The following is a 23,984-nucleotide window of genomic DNA, read 5'->3' as shown; positions in this document are numbered from 1 at the left end:
AAGGGTCTCACGCTCCACTAATTGAGCTATCTCAACGCTCAGCACCTATTGTTTTGTTTCCTATCAGGGCATGTCCTGCAACTTCTGGTGGAAACCCTGTAACTTTTCACACCACAAATGCTCTAGGTGGGGTTAGGTTGGGTTTGCTTGGGGGTTTTTTTTTGGTCCCACATCTGTTGCTCTATAGTGCAAAAGTCCCTCTCCGGATGGCAATGATTGAATCACACTGAGGGAAGCATTGCAGAACAGCTGATGAAGCAGAATGATATGTTGGTGGTCCAGTATAACTGCACCACTAGTACAACTATTATCATGGCAATGGCATTTTTGCAGAACTCACACACACATCAAGTAATAGCAGGCAGTGCTATGCACTGCGTAGCCTTCAAAACATTGCTCTCACAGAGCACGAGCACAAGGTGGCAGCAGAAACACTGCATTCAAGCCTGTAAAATATTATTACAATCCCTTCCTCGCCAGGCAAAGGCATTGCTAGCTGAATTCTCCCAGCGGCGTATCTTGGCACGCTGTGTTGCCATGAATAGGAGAAGCAGCTGTAGCTCTTCTCTCTCTTTCTCAATCCCCTCTGTCTCTCTGAGCACCATAACCATCTTTATGAAAGGATGGCAACACTGGAAGCCGCCTTTACACTGTGTCAGCCCACTGGCCCATCTAGTTCAGTATTGCCTACACTGACTGGCAGCAGCACTCCAGGGTTACAGACAGGGGTCCCTCCCAGGCCTACCTGGAGATGAACTTGGGACCTTCTGCATACAAAGCAGGTGCTCTGCCACTGAGCTACAGCTCATAGGAAGCTGCCTACCACTGGCCCATCTGGCTTAGTATTGTCTACACTGACTAGCAGCAGCTCTCCAGGGTTTCAAATGGGGACATTCCCAATTTTCAATGTTTTCAGTATCCTGTGATGCATTCCCTCCCCAAGTCTAGACTGCCATGACTCGATGCCTACAAAGAATTGTAGAGTTGGAAGGGACCTTGAGGGACATCTAGTCCAATCCCCTGCAATGCAGGAATCAGCTGTGAGCAAACCTATTTCCTGATTGGCTGAACCAGGTTCCCCGAGTCAGATTAACTACACAGCAGCACTGGGAAATTGTCCAACCCACTGCTCGTTTTGAGATTATTATTTTTTAATCATTTTTATTATTAAGGGTTGTGTCCAGTTAAGTCACGCTCAGACTAACCCACTGAAATGAATGGACATGACTAATCAGGTAGAACCCTGAGCCATGAACACTACCTAGAAATGGACGTCAAACAAAAACGAGAGGTGTTAAGTTATTCTTCAGAGTGCTGTGCATGATGTACTCATCTTGTTCACTAAATTTATATCCCACCGTCTTCTCCAAGCAGCTCAAGGTGGTCTCATGGTTGAGTAGTGAGTTGCCGCCCCGCTCCCAGTGGAAATAAAGACACATGACACAATTATTAAGGTTAATGGGCTAAATAAGGCCACAACTTTATTGGTTACAGGTGATGAGCGGTATTGGCTTAGGCACTGGTCCTAACCGACTATATCCAGCTTCAGCCCGTCCGCTTGAAGTCCGGGAAGGGTTAACCACCAGTAGGGGGAGTCCTGCTGATGCACATCAACTAGGAACTCCCCCGGGGTCACCGCTAGGGGGCGTGCCTTAGGCCCTCACCTCCTTAGGCTTCGGACAGGGCCACGCCCCCCAGAATCCTTTATCGGACTACCCTTCCATAAGTGGGGAAGGTGATGGCGCTTCCTCCCCTCTTCCATCTACAAAACAATACCAATACCAATGCCTAACCGCCAATACCAAGAAAGTTGTGATGATTTGCTACGAGGTAGGCGAGAACCAAGTGGCTGGTGCCAATTTGCCAAGTGGAAAAATTCCTACCAGGCCCCTCAACGGCGACCAGCCGAGGTCCATAGCAAGGTCAAGGAACGAAAACCTTAAAGGGCAGGAGGGTGGGAAACAGGAACAGCTGGTAGGTGGGAAAAGAGATCCCCGGAGGCGTCTGTGTTAAATAGGGCAGGCCACGCCCCCAGAGCCAACCAATTGCCTGGCCAGGGGGTGATGCGGTCAGGGATTCCCCCAATCACACGGGGGGGGGGTTGACGCCCGCAATCCCACCTCCTCTGCAGGGCAGAAGTGGCTTTCTCCCCCCCCCCCATTTAATCCCCCCAACAACCCTGTGAGGTAGTCTAGGCTGAGAGGCAGTGACTGGCCCTACCCAGTGAGCCTCACTGCCGAGTAGCGATTTGAACTCCTCATCTCCCCAGGTCCTTGTCCAATGCTCTAGCCACTAAACCACACCAGCTCTCCACATCTTGAAACAGTCTCAAGTTCTGCATGGATATTTATTTTCCTTTCTCATCCTGAGTTTGCCAGGGGTGTGTGTGTGCTAACCTCTGCACAGTTCATGCCAGCAATGCACAGCTGGGCCATTACTCTTAAAGACTGGTAGCCGAGGCTATCCATAATAGTCCAGTCTTTTTTTTCCGCAGCCAGACAAAGGGTTGAGAAAGGAGTCCTCCTTTTATAAAGTCATGCCGTACAGCGCCAAAATGACCCACGCCTCAGCAGAGCTCTTGCTCCATTAATAACCGTAATGTCCTTCCAAGATAGCTGCAGCCGGCAACATCTCCATCTGCTGAGCAGTTCAACTGAGCAGGCAAAGCACCTTACTTGCTGCCATCTTCAGCTTCACACAGGTTCACCAAGGCTCGACAGTGATGCATTACTTAGATCTGGGAGAGATCTAAGTAATGACCCCTTCATAAGCATAGTAGTGAACAGGAGCGCGAATGCAGTTCTGTTAACCTCTGTGCATATCCCTCTCCGTATTTTTATTTTTGTTAATGAGTACTCCTTAAAAGGGACGCGGGTGGCGCAGTGGGTTAAACCACAGAGCCTAGGCCTTGCCGATCAGAACGTCGGCGGTTCGAATCCCCGTGACAGGGTGAGCTCCTGCTGCTCGGTCCCAGCTCCTGCCCACCTAGCAGTTCAAAAGCACGTCAAAGTGCAAGTAGATAAATAGGTACTGCTCTGGCGGGAAGGTAAACGGCGTTTCCATGCGCTGCTCTGGTTCACCAGAAGTGGCTTAGTCATGCTGGCCACATGACCCGGAAGCTGTACGCCGGCTCCCTCAGCCAATAAAGCGAGATGAGTGCCGCAAACCCAGAGTCGGCTACGACTGGATCTAATGGTCAGGGGTCCCTCTACTTTTACTCCTTAAAAATGCAAATAGGAGCCAAGGGAGCTTCTGAGCAGCTGCAGGAACATTTGGAGGCATGGGAGTTTAGCTATTTTACTCCCTGCTATGCTCAACCATGAGGGACATGAGTGGCACTGTGGCCTAAACCACTGAGCCTAGGGCTTGCCGATCGGAAGGTCGGTGGTTTGAATCCCCGTGACGAGGTGAGCTCCAGTTGCTCAGTCCCAGCTCCTGCCAACCTAGCAGTTCAAAAGCATACTAGTGCAAGTGGATAAATAGTTACCGCTCCAGCAGGAAGGTAAATGGCATTTCCATGCGCTGCTCTGGTTTCGGTGTTCCGTTGCGCCAGAAGCGGCTTAGTCATCCTGGCCACATGACCTGGAAAACCTGTCTGCGGACAAACATCGGCTCCCTTGGCCAGTAAAGCGAGATGAGCACCGCAACCCTAGAGTCATTCACAACTGGACTTAACTGTCAGGGGTCCTTTACCTTTTTATGCTCAACCAAATTCCCCACTCTGAAGCTGCTATTTGCATCTTAAGTGAAGCCTCCAGTTGCACCAATGGGAGCTTCCCTTGTGATGCAAATAGAAGCTTCAGAGGGGGAACTGCCAGGATAGAATAGCTGCTATCTCTACTGGTCCCCACCAGCCCGGTTCTGAAAAGGAGGTCACACCATTAATCCTCTGGCCTCCCACCACTTCTCTGACTGACTCCACTTCCCAAAGAGATTTCACAGAACTGGCGGAATGTAAATGCTGTCAGTCCATACGTTTCCCAGTTCCAGGGCTTTGGAGAGGAACAAGCAAGGGGTCTCCCTTGTCTGGCTCACAGCATCTTCCTCCAATGCTGCCTTGCCCTTAGGCTCTATTCCTCGCTCTCTCGTTGATGGCAGGCGCCTCCATCCCCACTCTTTTGAGTTTCAGTGGTTTAGCAAAGGGTCTAAACCCCTTGAAGATATAGCCAGAAGGTTGCACAGTCAACTCTGGCAAGTGAGCACAGGTCAGCCAGTGTGGTGTAGTGGTTAAGAGCGGTGGACTCGTAATCTGGTGAACTGGGTTCGATTCCCCACTCCTCCACATGCGGCTGCTGGGTGACCTTGGGCTGGTCACACTTCTCTGAAGTCTCTCAGCCTCACTCACCTCACAGAGTGTTTGTTGTGGGGGAGGAAGGGAAAGGAGAATGTTAGCCGCTTTGAGACTCCTTAGGGTAGTGATAAAGCGGGATATCAAATCCAAAACTCTTCTTCTTCTGAGTCAGGGACCCGCAGATGTTTTTGGCTGTGCTGGCTGGGGCTGATGGGAACCCAAGTCCAAAACTACAGGGTACCAGGAATGTTGAAGGATGGCACAGATGTTGGCTAAGTGGACACACTCCATGTGCTTTGCTTCTTTGTCTCGAAGAACTGTGGGCAACACCTGGCCAGTTCCTTGTGGGTGGGGGTGGGGTTTTGAGATAATATTCAAAACACTTTTTCTCTCTAACATGCATAAGAACACAAAAGGAGTCCTGCAGGAACAGGCCCACAAAGCCTTAAACAGGTCAGGACCGCAGTACCTCAAGGACCGCCTCTTTCCATATGAACCTACCCGGACCCTGAGATCATCTTCTGAGGCCCTCCTTCGTGTGCCTCCTCCTTAAGAGGTACGGAGGGTGGCAACACGAGAAGGGGCCTTCTCTGCAGTGGCTCCCCATCTGTGGAACGCTCTCCCCAGTTCGCCTGGCGCCTTCATTATACACCTTTAGGCGCCAGGCAAAAATGTTACTTTTTAACCAGGCCTTTGGCTGATCCGATTTCCATCCTATGCCATTTTAAAATGTGGGTTTGGGGGGGGGGCAATTGGGTTGTTATTTTTATTTTTATTAGGTATTTTTGTGGTTTTATATCTTGATTTTATTCTGTGAACCACCCTGAGACCGCTAGGTATAGGGCAATACAGCAGTACCTTGGGTTACAGACGCTTCAGGCTACAGACTCTGCTAACCCAGAAATAGCACCTCAGGTTAAGAACTTTACCTCAGGATGAGAACAGAAATCGCACGGTGGCAGCGGGAGGCCCCATTAGCTAAAGTGGTACCTCAGGTTAAGAACAGTTTCAGGTTAAGAACGGACCTCCGGAATGAATTAAGTTCTTAACCCGAGGAACCACTGTATATAAATTCAACAAATGATAATGATAATAGTCCAGCATCCTGTCCTCACAGCGGCCAAACACCAGATGCCTGTGGCGAACTGTCAAGCAGGACCTGAGTGCAAGAGCACTCTCCACTTGTGTGGTTTCCAGCAACTGGTATTCAGAAGCATTGCTGCCCTCCAACCGTGCAGGAGAACGTACGTGTGTGTGTGTGTGCGCGCGTGCATAGGGGGCAGGAGCACCTAAAAAGGACAAAAAAAGAGGGAACAAGCTCTGGCGCTCACTGAAGCAAGGTTCTTTATTATAGCTCTGCGTGTTTCAGGGAAGAAGCAGAAGCTATAAATAGCTTCTTCTTTAGGAGATCTATCTACCATCTATCTACCATCTATCTATCTATCTATCTATCTATCTATCTATCTATCTCTATCTATCATCTATCTATCTATCTATCTATCTATCTATCTATCATCTATCATCTATCTATATCTATCATCTATCTATCTATCTATCTATCTATCTATCAATCATCTATCTATCATCCATCTATCTATATCATCTGACAACCTTCGTATCGTGATTCTTAAGAATATAATGTGTTACATATACAGTGGTACATACGCTTCAGGTTACAGATTCCACTAACCCAGAAATAGTACCTTGGGTTAAGAACTTTGCTTCAGCATGAGAACAGAAATTGCGCAGCAGTGGCGCAGCGGCAGCAAGAGGCCCCCATTAGCTAAAGTGGTGCTTCAGGTTAAGAACAGTTTCAGGTTAAGAACGGACTTCCAGAACGAATTAAGTTCTTAACCCGAGGTACCACTGTACAGTATATACTGGCATGAGTTGGCTCTATAGAAAGTTCACATTGTCCAACAATCTTTAGCTACTCTGAACGCTTAAGCCTATCACAGAATCTTTTTATGTTTATGGATTTTAAGAATCATGGTCCTAATGCCCGTTTTCTGCCAATAGCTCCTGAAGCAGGTGAGATTATTATTATTTGTTTTAATTTATTACCTGCCTTTCACCCTAAGGTCCCTGGGGTGGGGGTTGCAACTATTAAAGCAAAAATGTTAAACACAGAAAACGCATGGTTTGAAGCATAACATATTCCTTCATATCCATGCCAGCAAAATAATTTCCTGTTAAATACCACCTGCCAGGCAGATGTTAAAGACACAGAAGCTGCTTATACAGTATTTGCAAAGAAGCCTCTTATCTGTTTTCTTAACTCTGAAACACGTAGAGCTGTAATAAACAATATGGCTTCACTGAGACCACTTTGCTCCCCCTTTATTGTCTCTCCCTCTAAAACATTCCAGAAACCAGATGCCCACCCAGAAACAGTATTCAGTGCTCAAGAAAATAGAGACTGAAATGTAAAGGTAAAGGTAAAGGTACCCCTGCCCGTACGGGCCAGTCTTGACAGACTCTAGGGTTGTGCACTCATCTCACTCTATAGGCCGGGAGCCAGCGCTGTCCGCAGACACTTCCGGGTCACGTGGCCAGCGTGACGAAGCTGCTCTGGTGAGCCAGCGCAGCACACGGAACGCTGTTTACCTTCCCGCTGGTAAGCGGTCCCTATTTATCTACTTGCACCCGGGGGTGCTTTCGAACTGCTAGGTTGGCAGGCGCCGGGACCGAACAACGGGAGCGCACCCCGCCGCGGGGATTCGAACCACCGACCATGCGATCGGCAAGTCCTAGGTGCTGAGACTGAAATGTACCATATGTTTAAAATAGGTGGCTTTCTTCAAGGAATCCTGGGAACTGTAGTTCACCTGTCACAGAACTACAGTCCACAGCACCCTCAGCAAACTCAGTCCCCAGGATTCTTCTGAGTAAGCTCTTTAAATGCACGTTAAATTAAGGTTACCAGACATCCCTGTTTCCCAGGGATAGTCCCCGGATTTACAAATCAGTCCCCATCCAAAACCCATTGAAGTTGAAAAGTGTCCCCGGATTCATAAATCTGGTAACTTTACGTTAAATGTCTGGTCTGTGAGCAGCCCTAGCTGCATCTCTGAGACCCGAGTTCAAGGCTTGCTGCGTCGCTGCTAATCACCAGCAGCTTGCTCTCAGTGGCATGCAAAGGATATTAACTTTAGGCAAAAATTAGCAATCCAAAGGGATAGGTGATTAAACAAGATCTTGCTGGCCAAGAATGCAATCACTTTCACTGTGACTTTTTAGCTGTTTCTAATTATTAAAAAGAGGGTTTTGCTTTACAGTTGGATTGTTTTGTTTTCATGGACTGAGATGGCTACCTGCAATTGCTTGCTACGGTGTGATTATCCCAGAGGCTTGCTGGGAATGCAGTAAGGATTATTCATGACATTTAATCTCATTCTTCCTCCAAAGACCCCAGAACCTGGTTCTTCCCCACTTTATCATAGCAATCCTGTAACGTAGGTTAAGCTGAGAGATCATGACTAGCTGAAGGTCATTAGTGAGCTTTGGCTTTGTGTTATACTGGGGGACACACGGGGACACATGGACACTTACAGGGGAAGGGAGAAAGATCAGTCGTAGAGCATCTGCTTGATGGTTCAATCCCCAGGATCTCCAGGTAGAATTGGGACCATAAACTTCCTGAAACCATGGGGAGCTGCTGCCAGCCAGTGTAGACAATACTGGGCTAGACAGACTAGGAATTTGATTCAGCCTACATACATGCCTACATATACTGGGATAAATGGTAATACAGTGGTACCTTGGGTTACATATGCTTCAGGTTACAGACTCCGCTAACCCAGAAATATTACCTCGGGTTGAGAACTTTGCTTCAGGATGAGAACAGAAATCGTGCTCTGGTGGCACGGCAGCAGCAGGAGGCCCCATTAGCTGAAGTGGTACTTCAGGTTAAGAACAGTTTCAGGTTAAGAACAGACCTCCGGAACGAATTAAGTACTTAACCCGAGGTACCACTGTATATAGATCAGGGGTAGGCAAACTATGGCCCAGGGGCTGGATGCGGCCCAATCGCCTTCTCAATCCGGCCCATGGATGGTCCAGGAATCAGCGTGTTTTTACATGAATAGAAGGTGCCCTTTTATTTAAAATGCATCTCTGGGTTATCTGTGGGGCCTGCCTGGTGTTTTTACATGAAAAGAATGTGTGCTTTTATTTAAAATGCATCTCTGGGTTATTTGTGGGGCATAGGAATTCGTTCATTTCCCCCCAAAAAATATAGTCCGGCCCACTACATAGTCTGAGGAACGGTGGACCGGCCCCCTGCTGAAAAAGTTTACTGACCCCGATACAGATGCTAGGATTTTTTGTTACTTATATCTCCTCCTGCCTTTCCTCCAATGAACTCAAGGCGGCAGACATGTTTTCCCGCGTCCCCCAATTTTATCCTCGCAACAACCTTCGGAGGTAGGCTAGGCAGTGGCTGGCCCGACAAGCGAGCTTTGTAACTGAGCGGAGATTCAAACCCTGGTTTCCCTGGCCTCAGTCCAGCGCTCGAACCACCGCACCACACTAGCACAGTTTAAAGGTAAAGAGACCCCTGACCATTAGGTCGAGTCGTGGCCGACTCTGGGGTTGCGGTGCTCATCTTGCTTTATTGGCTGAGGGAGCCGGCGTACAGCTTCCGGGTCATGTGGCCAGCATGACTAAGCAGCTTCTGGCGAACCAGAGCAGCGCACAGAAACGCCGTTTACCTTCCCGCAGAAGCGGTACCTATTTATCTACTTGCACTTTGACGTGCTTTCGAACTGCTAGGTTGGCAGGAGCAGGGACCGAGCAACGGGAGCTCACCCCGTCGCGGGGATTCGAACCGCCGACCTTCTGATTGGCAGAGATGGCCTACCATCCGCAACCTTACGAAAGCACTGGATCTTTACCCTCTGGACCCTGTGCTCTCCCAGTGTGCACCCCTGATCTGTTGCACTAAGTGCCGTAACATGACACAGGCGAATGGAAATTTATATTCAAATACATATTTACCCATTACATTGTAATAAATATTGCACTGCATATTTATTAATCGGAAGCGGCCTTTGTATAAGGGTTTTCAAGTGTTCAAAGCCCTTCAAGTGCATTATCTTGTAATCTTTATGACAGCTGTGTCAGGTGAGTATTATTCTTTCCCCGTTTTCACAGACGGGGGCTGGGGGGGGCCCCCCTTAGGCAACCCTGTCATCCTAAAGCCACCAACCGAATTCATCATGGCAGAGATTAAAACCCAAGACAAAAACTTCCAGCAGATGTATTTTTAAACCAGTTTGGGGGCTTTTATAAGCCTAAGCTCCTTCCACTCCTCTGAACCGTGAGAAATTCGGGAGCAGCGCTATTTGGGTTCGAGGAGAGAACACTGGAGATCACTCACAGTGTTCTTTCAATATTTGCTCTATTTAAAAATATACACAAGCAGAGCATGAAGCGGGGGGGGGGGGAGTAAGGTACATGGGAAGGGCTGCAGCTCAGCTGGCAGGGCTCATGCATTGCATGCAGAAGGTCCCAGGTTCAATCCCTGGCATCTCCAGATAATAATAATAATAATAATAATAATAATAATAATAATAATTTATTTATACCCCACCCATCTGGCTGGGTTTCTCCAGCCACTCTGGGCGGTTTCCAACGGAATAATAAAATACAATAACCTAAAGGTAAAGGTAAAGGTACCCCTGCCCGTACGGGCCAGTCTTGACAGACTCTGGGGTTGTGCGCCCATCTCACTTAAGAGGCCAGGGGCCAGCGCTGTCCGGAGACACTTCCGGGTCACGTGGCCAGCGTGACATCGCTGCTCTGGCGAGCCAGAGCCGCACACGGAAACGCCGTTTACCTTCCCGCTGGTAAGCGGTCCCTATTTATCTACTTGCACCTGGGGGTGCTTTCGAACTGCTAGGTTGGCAGGCGCTGGGACCGAGCAGCGGGAGCGCACCCCGCCGCAGGGATTCGAACCGCCGACCTTTCGATCGGCAAGTCCTAGACGCTGAGGCTTTAACCCACAGCGCCACCTGCGTCCCCATTAAACATTAAAAGCTTCCCTAAACAGGGCTGCCTTCAGATGTCTTCTAAAAGTCGGGTAGTTGTTTTTCTCTTTGACATCTGGTGGGAGGGCGTTCCACAGGGCGGGTGCCACTACCGAGAAGGCCCTCTGCCTGGTTCCCTGTAACCTCACTTCTCGCAGCGGGGGAACCGTCAGAAGGCACTCAGCGCTGGACCTCAGTGTCCTGGCAGAACGATGGGGGTGGAGACGCTCCTTCAGGTATACTAGACCGAAGCCGTTTAGGGCTTTAAAGGTCAGCACCAACACTTTGAATTGTGCTCGGAAACATACTGGGAGCCAGTGTAGGTCTTTCAAGACCAGTGTTATATGGTCTCGGCAGCCGCTCCCAGTTACCAGTTAAGCTGCCGCATTCTGGGTTAGTTGTAGTTTCCGGGTCACCTTCAAAGGTAGCCCCACGTAGAGCGCATTGAAGTAGTCCAACCGAGAGATAACTAGAGCATGCACCACTCTGGTGAGACAGTCTGCGGGCAGGTAGGGTCTCAGCCTGCGTACCAGGTGGAGTTGGTAGACAGCTGCCCTGGATACAGAATTAACCTGTGCCTCCATGGACAGCTGTGAGTCCAAAATGACTCCCAGGCTGTGCACCTGGTCCTTCAGGGGCACAGTTGCCCCATTCGGGACCCCATTCTGGGGCAGGGGAGACGACTGCCTGAAACCCTGGAGAGCTGCTGCCAGTCAGTGTTGAAAACACTGAGTCAGATGGGTCAATGGTCTGACCCGGTATAAGGCAGCTTCATGTGACCCTCTGTGCATGCTTTCCTGGCAGCAGATCCACTGTCTTACATGAGGTCTGCAGACACCCCAGCTCACAGATCTTCCAGGGTTGGCAGATCCAGCCTCCAAGGAACCAGCCGCCCGAGGCAGTAGTCTCACCATGCCTCAAGGGTGGGCCGGCCTTGTCTCCCACTCACTGGCCCTGTTTCTTTGTCTCCGAAAAAGTGGTTTCATCACACACCAAAGCTTTGATCAGCACCCTTCCCACTCTGGTGGCAGGGAAGAAGGAAGCTGCAATACCTTTCAAATTGTGATGCAGAAGGTGGGGAGCTGTTCTGCAAACTGAGGGTCACCTTCCCTCTTGGGCAACCGTGCCAGTGGTGGGGAGACTCTTGGGGAGCTAAGTCTGTGTCCGCTGGACCTGGAGTTCCTGTTCTGGTGGGTTTTACTTCCCTAACATTCCAAGCATGCAATTCTCCCATGAACATAATAAGGTGCCAGAAGCCATTCTGGGCCATGAACGAGGTTGTTCACTCACCGCAGCAATGCAAAGCATCGAGTTGTTGGCATCTGTCTATCTCAGGGGACAATGGAGGAGTGCACCTTTGCAGGTGAAGTCAAACTGTTCGAAGGTTGCGGTGGCTGTAGAGGCCGATACGGGAGAGACATGTTTTGTTGCAGCTGGGACAGATGAAGGCGCCCGGTTCTGCTGTTGCAGATGCACCGTCGTGTTTCTTCTCTCTGTGCTTCTCCCCAGGAATCCTTCCTCCTCTGGTCACTGCTTGACCTGCGGTCATCTGCAAGGGATCCCCACAGGGTGGGGTAGAGGTTGCCAGCCTTCATGCCATGTTTGCTGATGTCTTTGTAACACAGAGTTGGACTGCCAACGGGCCTGGTGCCTGAAGCCAGCTCCCACAGAGAAAGTCCTTGGGGATCCTGCCATCTTCCATTCTGTGGACAAGCCTGTGTAGATGTCGCTAAGACAGGAGAGCAAACATGCTGGGAAGGTGGACTTGGAAAAGCGCATCTTTGTTTGAAACTGCCCATGCAATGCCCAAAACCTTCCTGACATAGCACATGTGGAAGGCATTGAGGCGTCGCTCCTGGCGGCTGTAAGTTGCCCTCGACTCACTTCCATAAAGCAGCATGCTCAAAACGCAGGCTAGGTAGACCTTCGTCTTGGTATTGGAAGTTGGCATCACATTCTCCCATACCCTTTTGGGGAGGCGAGCTATTGCCATAGCTGCTGGCTCTCCCAAATCAGTACAGTGGTACCTCGGGTTAAGTACTTATTTCGTTCCAGAGGTCCGTTCTTAACCTGAAACTGTTCTTAACCTGAAGCACCACTTTAGCTAATGGGGCCTCCCGCTGCCACCGCGCTGCCGGAGCACGATTTCTGTTCTCATCTTGAAGCAAAGTTTTTAACCCGAGGTACTATTTCTGGGTTAGCGGAGTCTGTAACCTGAAGCGTATCTAACCTGAAGCGTATGTAACCCGAGGTACCACTGTATTCCGAATCGGGTTGTAGCTTTAGCAAGCTGGTGGTGATCTCTGCAAAGCCACACAAATTCGCACCCAGGCCTAGCAATTTTATATAGGCAAGTATTGCATGTAGAGCCCGCCACTTCTCCACGGAGTCCAGACCAGGTCCTCAACCACCCTGTGAGGTAGACAAGTTAATCGGCCTAGGGTTCCCCGGGGAGGAGCTTCAGGGCTCTCCACTCCTTCTAGGGTGCTGCGCTGAATTGCTTCGGCGGAAGAAGAAGAGCGGGGGCTTTTCTGCTGAGTTGCTCAGGGGGGTCACACTTCCTCTCGCTCCCTACCGGAAGAGAAGGCCTTAGAGGGCCGCTCGCGGGTCTGCGGCCAAGCGCCCCACGGAGCAGCATTAAGAATGGCTACCTCTACCTGTCCAGGGGGAAAGAACGGGGTCAGTTTCCTATATCCGCGAGCGCACCCTGCAGGTGGAGAGGGCGGCGGGGCAGCGCCCTTGGGCCCTCCCTCGCCCTGTGGCTGCGCGGAGAGGGCAGGAGCTCGCGAGGAGCAGCAGCAGCAGCAGCACGTGCCAAGCCCCTCCTTCCCTCGCGCCGCTGCGCGCCATCCAGCCCGGACCGTGGGAGCTGCCGGCTGTTGGCAAGAAAGGCGCGAGGCTCTCTGCGGCGACGGCGCGCCCAGGTTCGTCCTGCTGCGAAGCGCGAAGGAGGTTTTTGCGCGCGCGCGCGTTTTTTAATGTTTTGCGCTCTCTCGCGCGCAGCTCTCCAGATGTGCAGGCAGGCAGCGGCGCGCGGCGCGGCCACGAGCCCGTCGCCGGCTTCACAGGCTGGGCCAGGAGGGAGAGAAAGCAACGGAGCCCGCCGAGCTGGAGGGTGGCGCTGGGAGGAGGAGGAGGAGGAGGAGGAGGCGAAGCGGCAGTGCTGCTGACGGGGATGATGGCGAGCAGCAGCTCCTGGGCAGCCGCACGGAGATGCCGCAGCCGGGCTTGCGCCTTCGCCTCCGCTGAGATACGAGCCGTCGGCCCCAGGTGAGCGCCCCCGCTGCTCCGGGGACGGGCAGGGAGGCAGCAGGGATGTCCGCGGCCGCAAAGGCGGGCCAGGCCGGGGCAGCAAATCCCCAAGAGTTCCAGACGGGATAACGAGCCCGGTTGGGGGGGGGGGGACGGCCGGGAGAAAAGGAGGGACGCTCCCCACCCCCCGGGCTGGCTTAGGAGAAAGGCAGGGGGTCAGCGCGCAAGGAACGTCCCTCGTCAGGAGGCTGCTTTCTCGGGGGGGGGGGGACATGCCTAGGCGTGAGGAGAACGGTGCCCGTTGGAGAGAGACGCTTTCTGCACATGCTCCGAGGCACCATGGCCTCGGGGCGAGCCTCGTGTTTGTAAACAGGTGCCCAAGCTCAGGCGAAGTCTTGCCCTTGCGCAAAGAGCGGGGGGCAGACGCCGCTGCCACCTCTGCCCGCCACCCACCCACCCACCTGCTGTCCCCCTTTTGGCGCCAAGGTGGCCTCGTCGTCGGGGCTTCCCAGCAGAGCTCTGGCTTTCCTCCGTCGCGGAGGGTCGAGGGAGTAGCCCGGGAAGGCGAGGAGCTGCGGGCCGGCTGGCAGCAGTCCTGGCCGGGAAGCAGCTCTGGGCTTCTTCCCCGCTGACCTTGGGAAGCGACCTGCGGCTGCGGCTTTCTGCGCGAGCGGGGAGGGCAGCCGGGCAGGTTGGGCAGCAGGAGCGGGGGCGGCGGCGCGTTGCCCTCTAAGGTGGACGTGGCTCCGTCCGGGCTGGGCCGGCGTCGGGCACTCGGGACTTACGAGGGAGGATGGGGGGGGGAGCCCGCCCGCGCTTTTTGCTGGTTTGTTTGCCTAGGAGGAGGAAGGGGCGGGTTAAAAAGCCGGGACCGAGGAGAGAGGGGAGGCGGTGGGGGTGTCGTGACTTCAGGGCAGTCGAGGGGGCGGAGTGGCAGCGTAACTTGGGATTCCTGGGCCGCCTCTGGAAGGAATGGGAGAAGGTAGGTTTGGAGCGAGCCGGGTCTCCTTCGAAGGAAGTAGCAGCCTGAATACTTGGGGAGATGCTGTGGGCCCTCCCCTATAAAATTGATGGTCATTGCCCTAAAGTTGATGGGCATTGCCATTCAAACGGTGTGAATGCACCCCATCATGTGGTCAATTACGCAGGGCGGGGTTTACCTGCCCCCTCCCCAATATTATTTATCCAAGTTGGCACCCCTGGCTGTGGGGCAATCTCAGGAGCCTTTAATTTTTGAGGTGGAGAGATTTCCACTGTGAGGGAGGAGGGAAATGGGGGCCAACGAGACTCCCTCATCCTCTGAAGGGAGCAGGTGAGGATTGGCTTGGAGGTGCCAAGCTAGCTGGAAACCCTTTGGCAAACCTCTGCTGGCCTGCCACCTTATGGGTGCCAGCTGCCCCATAGTCCTTGCCATTCCCCCCTCCATGCAGGGGCCAAGATTCTGACCAGGGGTTGTGCCATGTGGAACAGGGAAGGGTGGGCAAATGAACCAGGGACAGACGCCAGCTATGCTTCCACTCCGCCATTGCAAGCTAGGTCACAGAATCATAGGGTTGGGAGGGGACCATGAGGGTCATCTAGTCCAACCCCCTGCAATGCAGGAATATTTTGCCCAAGGTGGGGTTCGAACCCATGATCCTGGTATTAAAAGTCTCATGCTCTGCCAACTGAGCTATCCCAGTTCCGCTTCAGCCATTACATATTTATGCCTCTCATCAAAGGTGCTTTTCTGGGTCCCAAAAGGCCCGCCATCCCAAGGTGGGTGGGAGGTAACCAGAGGGGGAAATAGCACCTTTTTGGTTGTGGCTCCCAGTCTGTATAATTCCTACTTGATTGGAGCCAGTCCAGGACCAAGCAAAGATTCCCCACCACCACTACCACCAAGTTGCCTGAACATTTCAGCATGTTCTGTATTTTTGTTCTATGGTATAGTTTTGCTGGATTGTATTGGGTTTCTGGCTGCTTATCTCTGTACTTTAATCTTCGTCATTTCTTTGTTTTGTAATCTTAATAGGTTGTGTGGCACCGAGGGAGTTTTATATACCGAAGCCTCCTTTGGCATCTTACGATTTAGGTGCATGGTGTACGCTCTGAGCGGCTTAAAAGTCTACACCTAAATTGCAAGATGTGGATGCAATAGACATGTTTGCAAACAGCCATATGCTAGTCAGGGGTACGTGGTTGGCTGCATCTGCCTGTTGAGCGTGCGTTCACTGAGCAATGTGTGAAACGTACCTCGGGGCACCAGGCATGGCTGTGCTTGTGTTTGACTCGGAGAGACAGTAGAACACAATGTGCCTGTGTCTAGGATCCTTCCTTGGCTGGCTGTAAGAAGAGATTATCTATAGGCAATTGAGAGGTGATCTGCATACAGTATAGCTTTTTCCCGTGTGGGAAGTGTTTCTCTGCCCTGAGAAGTGCAATGGTGTGAAACAACCCCCTTGGATCTCTGAAACAGAAATCGGCCTTAGTGTGCACATTTCAATATATGCATAGGCCACCTGTAATTTCCCAAAAGTGGGTTTTAAGGCATAGTTGGTGGGAGGACAGGGAATAGGATTTGGGGCTTTGGTTTGTCTCTTTTTGTCTTAGTATTTGACTTAGGAAATGTCTTTGGGGGAGGAAAGGGGAATATGTAGGGAGTTAGGAGTCCAGATTTTAGTCTTCCGTGGGTGAAAAGTGGGTTCTGTCGAGTGTATGTGTGTTTTTTGGGGGGAGGGAGTTGGCTGTCTTTGATTTATTATTGCTTGCAACTCTAGAGCAGACTCATTTTTCCAACGTGGCCAAGTCAATCTCACTCTGTGCCTCACTTATAAAATGAAGATAATGATGTTTCTTTGCCAAGCTGCAGGGCTTGGGAGGATAACTGATTGGTTGGGAGGTGCCCTGATACTGTGTTAGCATTGATGTTGTGGTTCTGTCGCTGCCAGGCTCCTGGTCTTCCTTTGTAGCCCACTGCCGCGCATGTTAATGGAGAGGGGAGAAGGGGGAGATGTTTATTTTTGGAGTCAGTCCAGCCTTGAGCATAAGCATAGCTTTTACTGTTTTGCCGTCTCCTCCCTGAATTATTCTACAGGTTTCGGTAGTCAAGATTCTGAATATTTAATGCGCTTTAATCCTCCCTACCATTCTCACAGTTAAGGTGGTACGTGGCTGGCATTTCTCCCCAATCTTTCAATGTGCTCTTATGGACTAGGAAATGGGGATTCTAGTCCACATTATTTTATTTATTTACTTATATATTAAAAATATTTCTATACCACTAGCTATTAAAAAATAATAATCAGAGTGGTTTACAAACAATTATATATAAATAAAGTCATACGACTGAAAGGTTAAAAAACAGAAATCAGCTCAGTATTGCCTGCAAAAACCTGACAATCACTTTAGAGATTGCACCAGAAGCAGTTTAGTCATGCTGGCCACATGACCCAGAAAGCTGTCTGTGGACAAACGCCGGCTCCCTTGGCCTGAAAGCGAGATGAGCACTGCAACCCCATAGTCGCCTTCGATTGGACGTAACTGTCCCAGGATCCTCTACATTCTCTACCTTTTTTTAACCTATAGAAATTGGGTTTGGGTAGGTGATCCAGGCAGTTGCCTGAGTAGGGTGGCCTAGACTTGAAGGCTAGCGTGCATATATCCCTGTCTCATGCTATCAATCCAGTACAGTACCAACATCAGGCATTGCATCCTGGGAGAATTCAAGATGGCAGCAGCTTGCCACAAAACAGGGCTAAGTGGCAGCTCATTGGCAATAAAAAAAAGTGTTGCTGGGTTAACACATATGTGAGTAACTGCTGAGTGAGTGAGTGACTGGCAGCCAGCAGCCATACTGCATGGGGACTTTGATGGGAAGGGCACTGTCAATAACACTGGGCAGGGAGCCATAACTGGGGAATCTTTTAAAGTCTGGCCCTGGCAATCAGGGTTCTCGGTTGTGCCAGAAGCCTACACACAAGCTAGCCCAGTGTTTCTCAAACTTGGGCCTCCAGCTGTTTTTGTACTACAGTTCCCATCATCCTTGCCCACGGGTCCTGCTAGCTAGAGATGATAGGAGTTCTTGTCCAAAACCAGGTGCAGACCCAAGTATGGGAAACACTGCACTAGCCTCTCTGATTCAGACCTTCTCCAATGTGTAGCTGCTGACGAGAGACACAATGGCAGGAGAAAGGCCAGTGAGCATACCTTGCGCTCTTTCCCTCACATGATGCTCATTGCAGAAAGGGAGTCTGGCTGAATTGAGCTATACTGACTGACCCAAGGAGTTTCGTGGCTGGGATTTGAACACAGGTCTTCCCCCAGCAAAAGTCTAATGCTGTTCTCAATACATTCAGCCCTCTCTCTCAGTTTCTTTCTTCACCTCTTCCAGGGTTAAGCCCTGGGATTTAAGCTAGGGAGACACCCTGTCTTAATGGGTGTACAGTGGTGCCTCTGTTCTTCACCCGAAACCGTTCTTAACCTGAGGTACCACTTTAGCTAATGGAGCCTGCTGTGCTGCCGGCGCGCAATTTCTGTTCTCATCCTGAGGTAAAGTTCTTAACCTGAGGTACTACTTCCAGGTTAGTGGAGTCTGTAACCCAAAGTATTTGTAACCTGAGGTGTTTGTAACCTGAGGTACCACTGTACAGTGGTACCTCAGGTTACATACGCTTCAGGTTACAGACTCCGCTAACCCAGAAATAGTGCTTCAGGTTAAGAACTTTGCTTCAGGATGAGAACAGAAATCGTTCTCCAGTGGCGTGGCAGCAGCAGAAGGCCCCATTAGCTAAAGTGGTGCTTCAGGTTGAGAACAGTTTCAGGTTAAGAACGGACCTCCAGAACGAATTAAGTACTTAACCCGAGGTACCACTGTATAGGGTTATGTAGCAGTTACAGTCCTGCTGTCCAAACTCTACAGGGATTCATATGTATTTCGTAACTGGATTAGGAACTGGGAAGGTGGGACCGTGAGGTAATAATAATAATAATAATAATAATAATAATAATAATAATAATAATACCTTTATTGTCAATGTACAACCTGTGTACAATGAAATTAACCAAGCCTCTCCCCCCAAAAAACACTCAATCTCATTGCACTCTGTGTGCTTGTCGCACAACACACCAACCCCGAAAGTCAGTTGCACTGGATGCTGTTATGGTTCCCCCCCTGTCCCCCCCCAAAAGAAGGCAGAGATATGTACTTGGACAGCTCAAGTGGTGGTGGTCTAACTAGACAGATTTCATCATCTTCACAGCAGATCATCTTCTCTTGTGGTTCAGTCTATGAGACTCCGCGGGGCAGCATGGGGGTTAATGGGCCGTGCAGAGCGGTGCTTGGCATCCTTATTTCATAAGTCTGTGTCTATGCCCAGGGGTCATTCGGCACATTAGCCGAATGCCCATAAAGCGCACACACACAATGCAGCTCGCGCACAGACCCTAAATGGTACATATTGGTTTCATAGTTCATTCCAAGTAACAGAGAGATTTGGGGGCGGGCGCGGGGGCGGTTGGATGGCTTGACAGATCTCTCTCCTTTTCCTGGAGTGTAGGGCTGGGGCAGAGGGCAGTAGCGTTTGAGGGTCCACAACAGGGAAATCTTGCATGTTTCTGAAAAGAACCAGGCATTGTGTGGGATGCACCGCAGATGATGCCGCTTACCAATATAACACAGCAAGTCTTCGCTCCCGTCTTTCTCCCCGCTCTGTCTCATCTCTGTCACTTCAACACCCGTTAATAGTTGGTCTCCTTCCACTTGCTGGGGGCGAAGAATGGAATTTTCAGATACTGAGTGATTGACAGCTTGCTGCATTGCATCCCCTGGAGTCTGCTTCGCGGCCCCTCCCCCCTCCAATTTACATAGGATGCTCTCAGTCAAACTTCATTCGCTTTTCTGCATAAGAGTCCCATAACCTTAGATCATGGGTAGGCAAACTAAGGCCCAGGGGCTGGATGCGGCCCAGTCACCTTCTAAATCCAGCCCGCTGACGATCTGGGAATCAATGTGTTTTTACATGAGTAGAATGTGTCCTTTTATTTAAAATGCATCTCTGGGTTATTTGTGGGGCATAGGAATCCATTCATTCCCCCCCCCCCAAAAAAAAATATAGTCCCGCCCACCACATGGTCTGAGGGACAGTGGACCCAGCCCCCTGCTGAAAAAGTTTGCTGACCCTGTCTTAGACGATGGTCTATACAGTATGTAGTTTCATACTAACCCAGCTGGAAGCCTTTCCTTTCCACTGTGTTAATTGCACGCTCAAGAGCGTCATCCACCAAATGGTTTCCACTGTAAAGAGACAGTGTGGTATACTGGCTAGAGTGTCAGACCAGGAGCTGGGAGAGACCAGGGTTCAAATCCCCACATGGCTCTGGCTCTCGCTGGGTGACCTTGACCCAGACACGGCCTCTCAGCCCGTCCTACTTCACGGGGTTGTTGTGAACATTAAATGAGGAGGATTGGGGGGGTTGGGAACTATGCACGTTTCTTTGAGCTCCTTGGAGGAAAAGGTGAAGTATAAATGCAATCGGTGAATGTTTGCTGCAGAAGCCCAGCTGTGTCCCAGAGCTTTCCCATAACAAAATTCTGCAACAGAAACCTGTAAAAAGTGGGTTGTGAGGTTCTTGGTCTTGGTGCAGCTGGCATATGAATACTTTCTAGAAACCCCTTCCAGCGCCACCACGTCAATCCTGCCCCATCATCAAGCACTGGAAGACTGTGCAACCCATTTGCACCCTGAATAGGGAGATGGGAAGCTGCCTTACAGTGAATCAGATGAGATCCAGTGTGGTGTAGTGGTTAAGAGCGGTAGACTCGTAATCTGGGGAACTGGGTTCGCTTCCCCGCTCCTCCACATGCAGCTGCTGGGTGACCTTGGGCCAGTCACCCTTCTCTGAAGTCTCTCAGCCCCACTCACCTCACAGAGTGTTTGTTGTGGGGGAGGAAGGGAAAGGAGATTGTTAGCCGCTTTGAGACTCCTTCAGGTAGTGATAAAGTGGGATATCAAATCCAAACTCTTCTTCTTTTTCTTCAGTCCACCCAGCTCAGTGCTGTCTGCACGGACTGGCAGCAGCTCTCCAGAGCTTCATGCCCCCAGCCTTGCCTGAGGAAGATTTCATGTCTTGAACCTGGAACCTTCTGCATGCAAAGCAGGTGCTGTCCCCCTGAGCTACGTCCATTTTGGCACTCGCTGCCCAACAGCTTGGCTGTTTCTCATTGAGGGCAGCCAGTTCCCTACCCAGGTCCTGAATTAGGTCAAGAAAGCCGGCGCACTCGTCGCAAGCCATACTGTGCTTTTCAGTCACCTGCAGGCTGGTCTTTTTTTCCGGAACGGAAAGGTATTGAACAGTGACCTTGGCTGCGCAAGAACAAGAGCGCAACACTTTTGTGCAGAAACGTTGGCCCCCACCCCTTCCAAGTGCTGCCTTGTTCGAAGGATTAAAGAAGAAAAGTCATTGCTGATGAAATCTCTATGCATGTAATTGTTTTGGTTAAATTAAAACTCTGCTTATTCCTTCCCTCCCCAACCCGCCCCCCTCCCGCCGGCCTGTGCACACCTTGCTGCCTTTGCCTTGCGCTGTTTCTGTCATGCTCAGTTGCGCAACGTGAAAGGCAAGGGATCGACTGGTGTCCTAAATGGGGAAGAGGCAGGCGCTCAAGTGCAGCCATCGCTGTTAACCCTTGTTTAGCAACCTGGATGTTCTTTTTGACAAGAGAGAAGACCAGGCCAGTCTTTAAAAAAATAATAGTCGGGCTCCAAGCCAGATCATTTCATGGCCCATGCAAAGGATTAGATACCGCTTTCATTTTGGATTAGCCTGGAATATTAACTGCAGTGTCCCTGTTCCATGCTTGCAGCGCTGCAACCGTCATTGAGCCAGTGCAAAGAGTAGCAGGACAGAGTATAGTTTGGCTTGGAGTGGAAAGCCAAGGTGGGGGAGCTGGAGTGTTTGGTATTTTTTAATTTATTTAATCATTTTTTCAATACAAACAACGACCACAAAAAACACATACAACAAAAACCGCAATAACACAATTTAACGTTTCAGATTTGAGTACTGATATACCTATGACTACACCTTTTTAACAATACTTCCCCACCTGTCATCCCCCTACTTCCCACCACCGTCCGACTTATCGCTTAAATATTAAATTCCTTCCAGATTTCTTCATATTTAGCCATTCTTAATTTGCGTCGACATGCAGTTCGTTCGTATGTGGCTAGTCTGTCCATATTGTCAATCCATGTGCTCAATGGAATCTTTTTGCGGCTTTTCCAATTCATCAGAACAAGTTTTTTTGCTTCTAATATGGCACGGTACATCCATTTTTTTTGACGAACTGGATTGCTTGGTACGAAATGAGACAATTGGAATAGTGGGCATATCAGGAACCTAGCAGAACAGAGAATCAGTGTAGTGCAGGATTATCCAAAGAAGAAAGTGGTTTAATAATGGGCGAGATAGCAACTATCTTGCCACATGGAACACAAATTTTTGAGATAGCAGCTAACTCTGTCACATTGCTTGGATAAATATACAGTACACAGCTTTTCCAGATAGTTTAAATGACTGCTACTGTGGACCATCTGGCTAAGGAAATGATTAGATAACCTAAGGAAAGCTCTGCCCACATAGCATTCTGCTCCCATTGTGGCCAACTTGATGCCTCTGGGAGGCCTACCCCCCCAAAAAAAAGAAACTGGGGGGGGAGTGGCATTCTACCTCTCCAAATTCCCAGAAACTGATATTTGGATTTGATATCCCGCCTTTCACTCCCCTTCAGGAGTCTCAAAGCAGCCAACTTTCTCCTTTCCCTTCCTCCCCCACAACAAACACTCGAAGTATACAGCCTCTGACCCTGGGTGCAGTACAGTGGCACCTTGGTTCTCAAATTTAATCCGTTCCGGAAGACTTGCTCCAAAACCAAAGCATTCCAAAACCAAGGCATGCTTTCCCATAGAAAGTAGTGAAGTACGGATTAATCCGTTCCAGACTTTTAAAAACAACCCCTAAAACAGCAATTTAACATGAATTTTACTATCTACCGAGACCATTGATCCATGAAATGAAACCAGTACTATACTATAAATAAAACAGTACTGTAGATGATAAAAATTAAAATTAATTTTTTTTCTTACCTGTACTGAGTCATTGTTTGGATGGGGGGCTTTTATCCATTCCCACAGTCAATCAATCAATCAGTAGCTGAACTGTGATCCACACAGTCACAAAAACAAATTAACTGAAAAAGCCTCAAAACAAAAAATGCAAAATAAATAGCAAAAACAAAAGCACCAAATATAAACTCCAAATATCACCTCAGAACACTGCAATCAGAAACGGAAGGCTTGAATTACAATGGGGGGGGGCCACAAATTAGCAGCGTAATAGGAATCATGGGGGGACTCAAAATGGAGCATGTTCGGCTTCCGAAAAAAAGTTCGACAACCGGAACACCTACTTCCGGTTTTGCAGCGTTCAGGTTCCAAGTTCGTGAACTAAGCTGTTCAAAAACCGAGGTGCCACCGTATTGATATTATTATCTGTATTTCAATGGCTGTCCCATGAAAGATGGAGCAAGCTTGTTTTCTCCAGCTCTGGAGGGTAGGACTCGAACCAATGGCTTCACGTTAGGAGATTCTGAACTAAACGTCAGGAATAACTTTCTGGCAGTAAGAGCTGTTTGACAGTGAAATGGACTCCCTCAGGAGGTTGTGGACTCTTTCACTGGAGATTTTAAAGCAGAGGTTGGATGGCCACCTATTGGGGATGCTTTAGCTGAGATTCCTACACTGCAGGGGGTGGGACTAGATGACCCTCGGCGGTTCCTTCCAACTCAATGATTCTGTAAAATGTTTAATACAGTACAGACACTCAATTTGTTCAGGAGACCTATGTACCTTTTATAGTGCTTTGCTTTCAGAATTCGTTGTACACGGCACGGCTTCTTTACCAATTCATGAGATGTAAATCACTACTAAGGGGGGGGGGGAACTCCCTCAGGTAATTAGTAGGCCTGTCACTAAAGAAAACTTAGTTGATTAATCTTACAAGTTGTAGCTGATTAACTGATTAATCAAAATATTTCTGAATTTGTATATGGGGGGAACCAAAACTAATGAAACAAAGCATACGTCTTTTGCTTCCAAATGGTGTGTGTGTGTGTGTGTGTGTGTGTGTGTTTGCGTGTTTGCGCATGCATCACGAAGACATCTGAAGGCAACCCTGTTTAGGGAAGTTTTAAATGTTTGGCGTTTTACCGGGTTTTTAATATTCTGTTGGGAGCTGCCCAGAGAGGCTGGGGAAACCCAGCCAGATGGGCAGGGTATAAGTAATAAATTATTATTATTATTATTATTATTATTATTATTATTATTATTATTATTATTATTTCTTCGTAGAAGCAGCACCTCCACCCCTTTCTC

The 23,984-nt window shown here is 49.7% G+C and overlaps 1 protein-coding gene across 3 annotated transcripts in view; it reads left to right on the top strand.

Moving 5' to 3' along the window:
• The first annotated feature begins 13,109 nt into the window (after positions 1-13,109).
• Positions 13,110-23,984, top strand: part of LOC310837765 (G-protein coupled receptor 22-like) — a 37,655-nt gene continuing 26,780 nt past the window's right edge. For 2 of the 3 annotated variants that reach the window (XR_014560614.1, XM_083724841.1), the window contains exon 1: positions 13,271-13,590. The gene's annotated coding sequence lies outside the window, so the exon portion shown is untranslated. Of the gene's footprint in view, positions 13,245-13,270; positions 13,591-23,984 lie in introns of those variants that run through there. The other variant, XR_014560613.1, reaches the window with a different exon arrangement.

This window comes from Podarcis gaigeae (genome assembly GCF_964106915.1).
Source record: "Podarcis gaigeae genome assembly, chromosome: 2".
In the NCBI taxonomy this organism is placed as follows: domain Eukaryota; kingdom Metazoa; phylum Chordata; class Lepidosauria; order Squamata; family Lacertidae; genus Podarcis; species Podarcis gaigeae.
The sequence above is the reverse complement of the archived record's forward strand: the minus strand, read 5'-3'. Positions and strand labels throughout refer to the sequence as shown.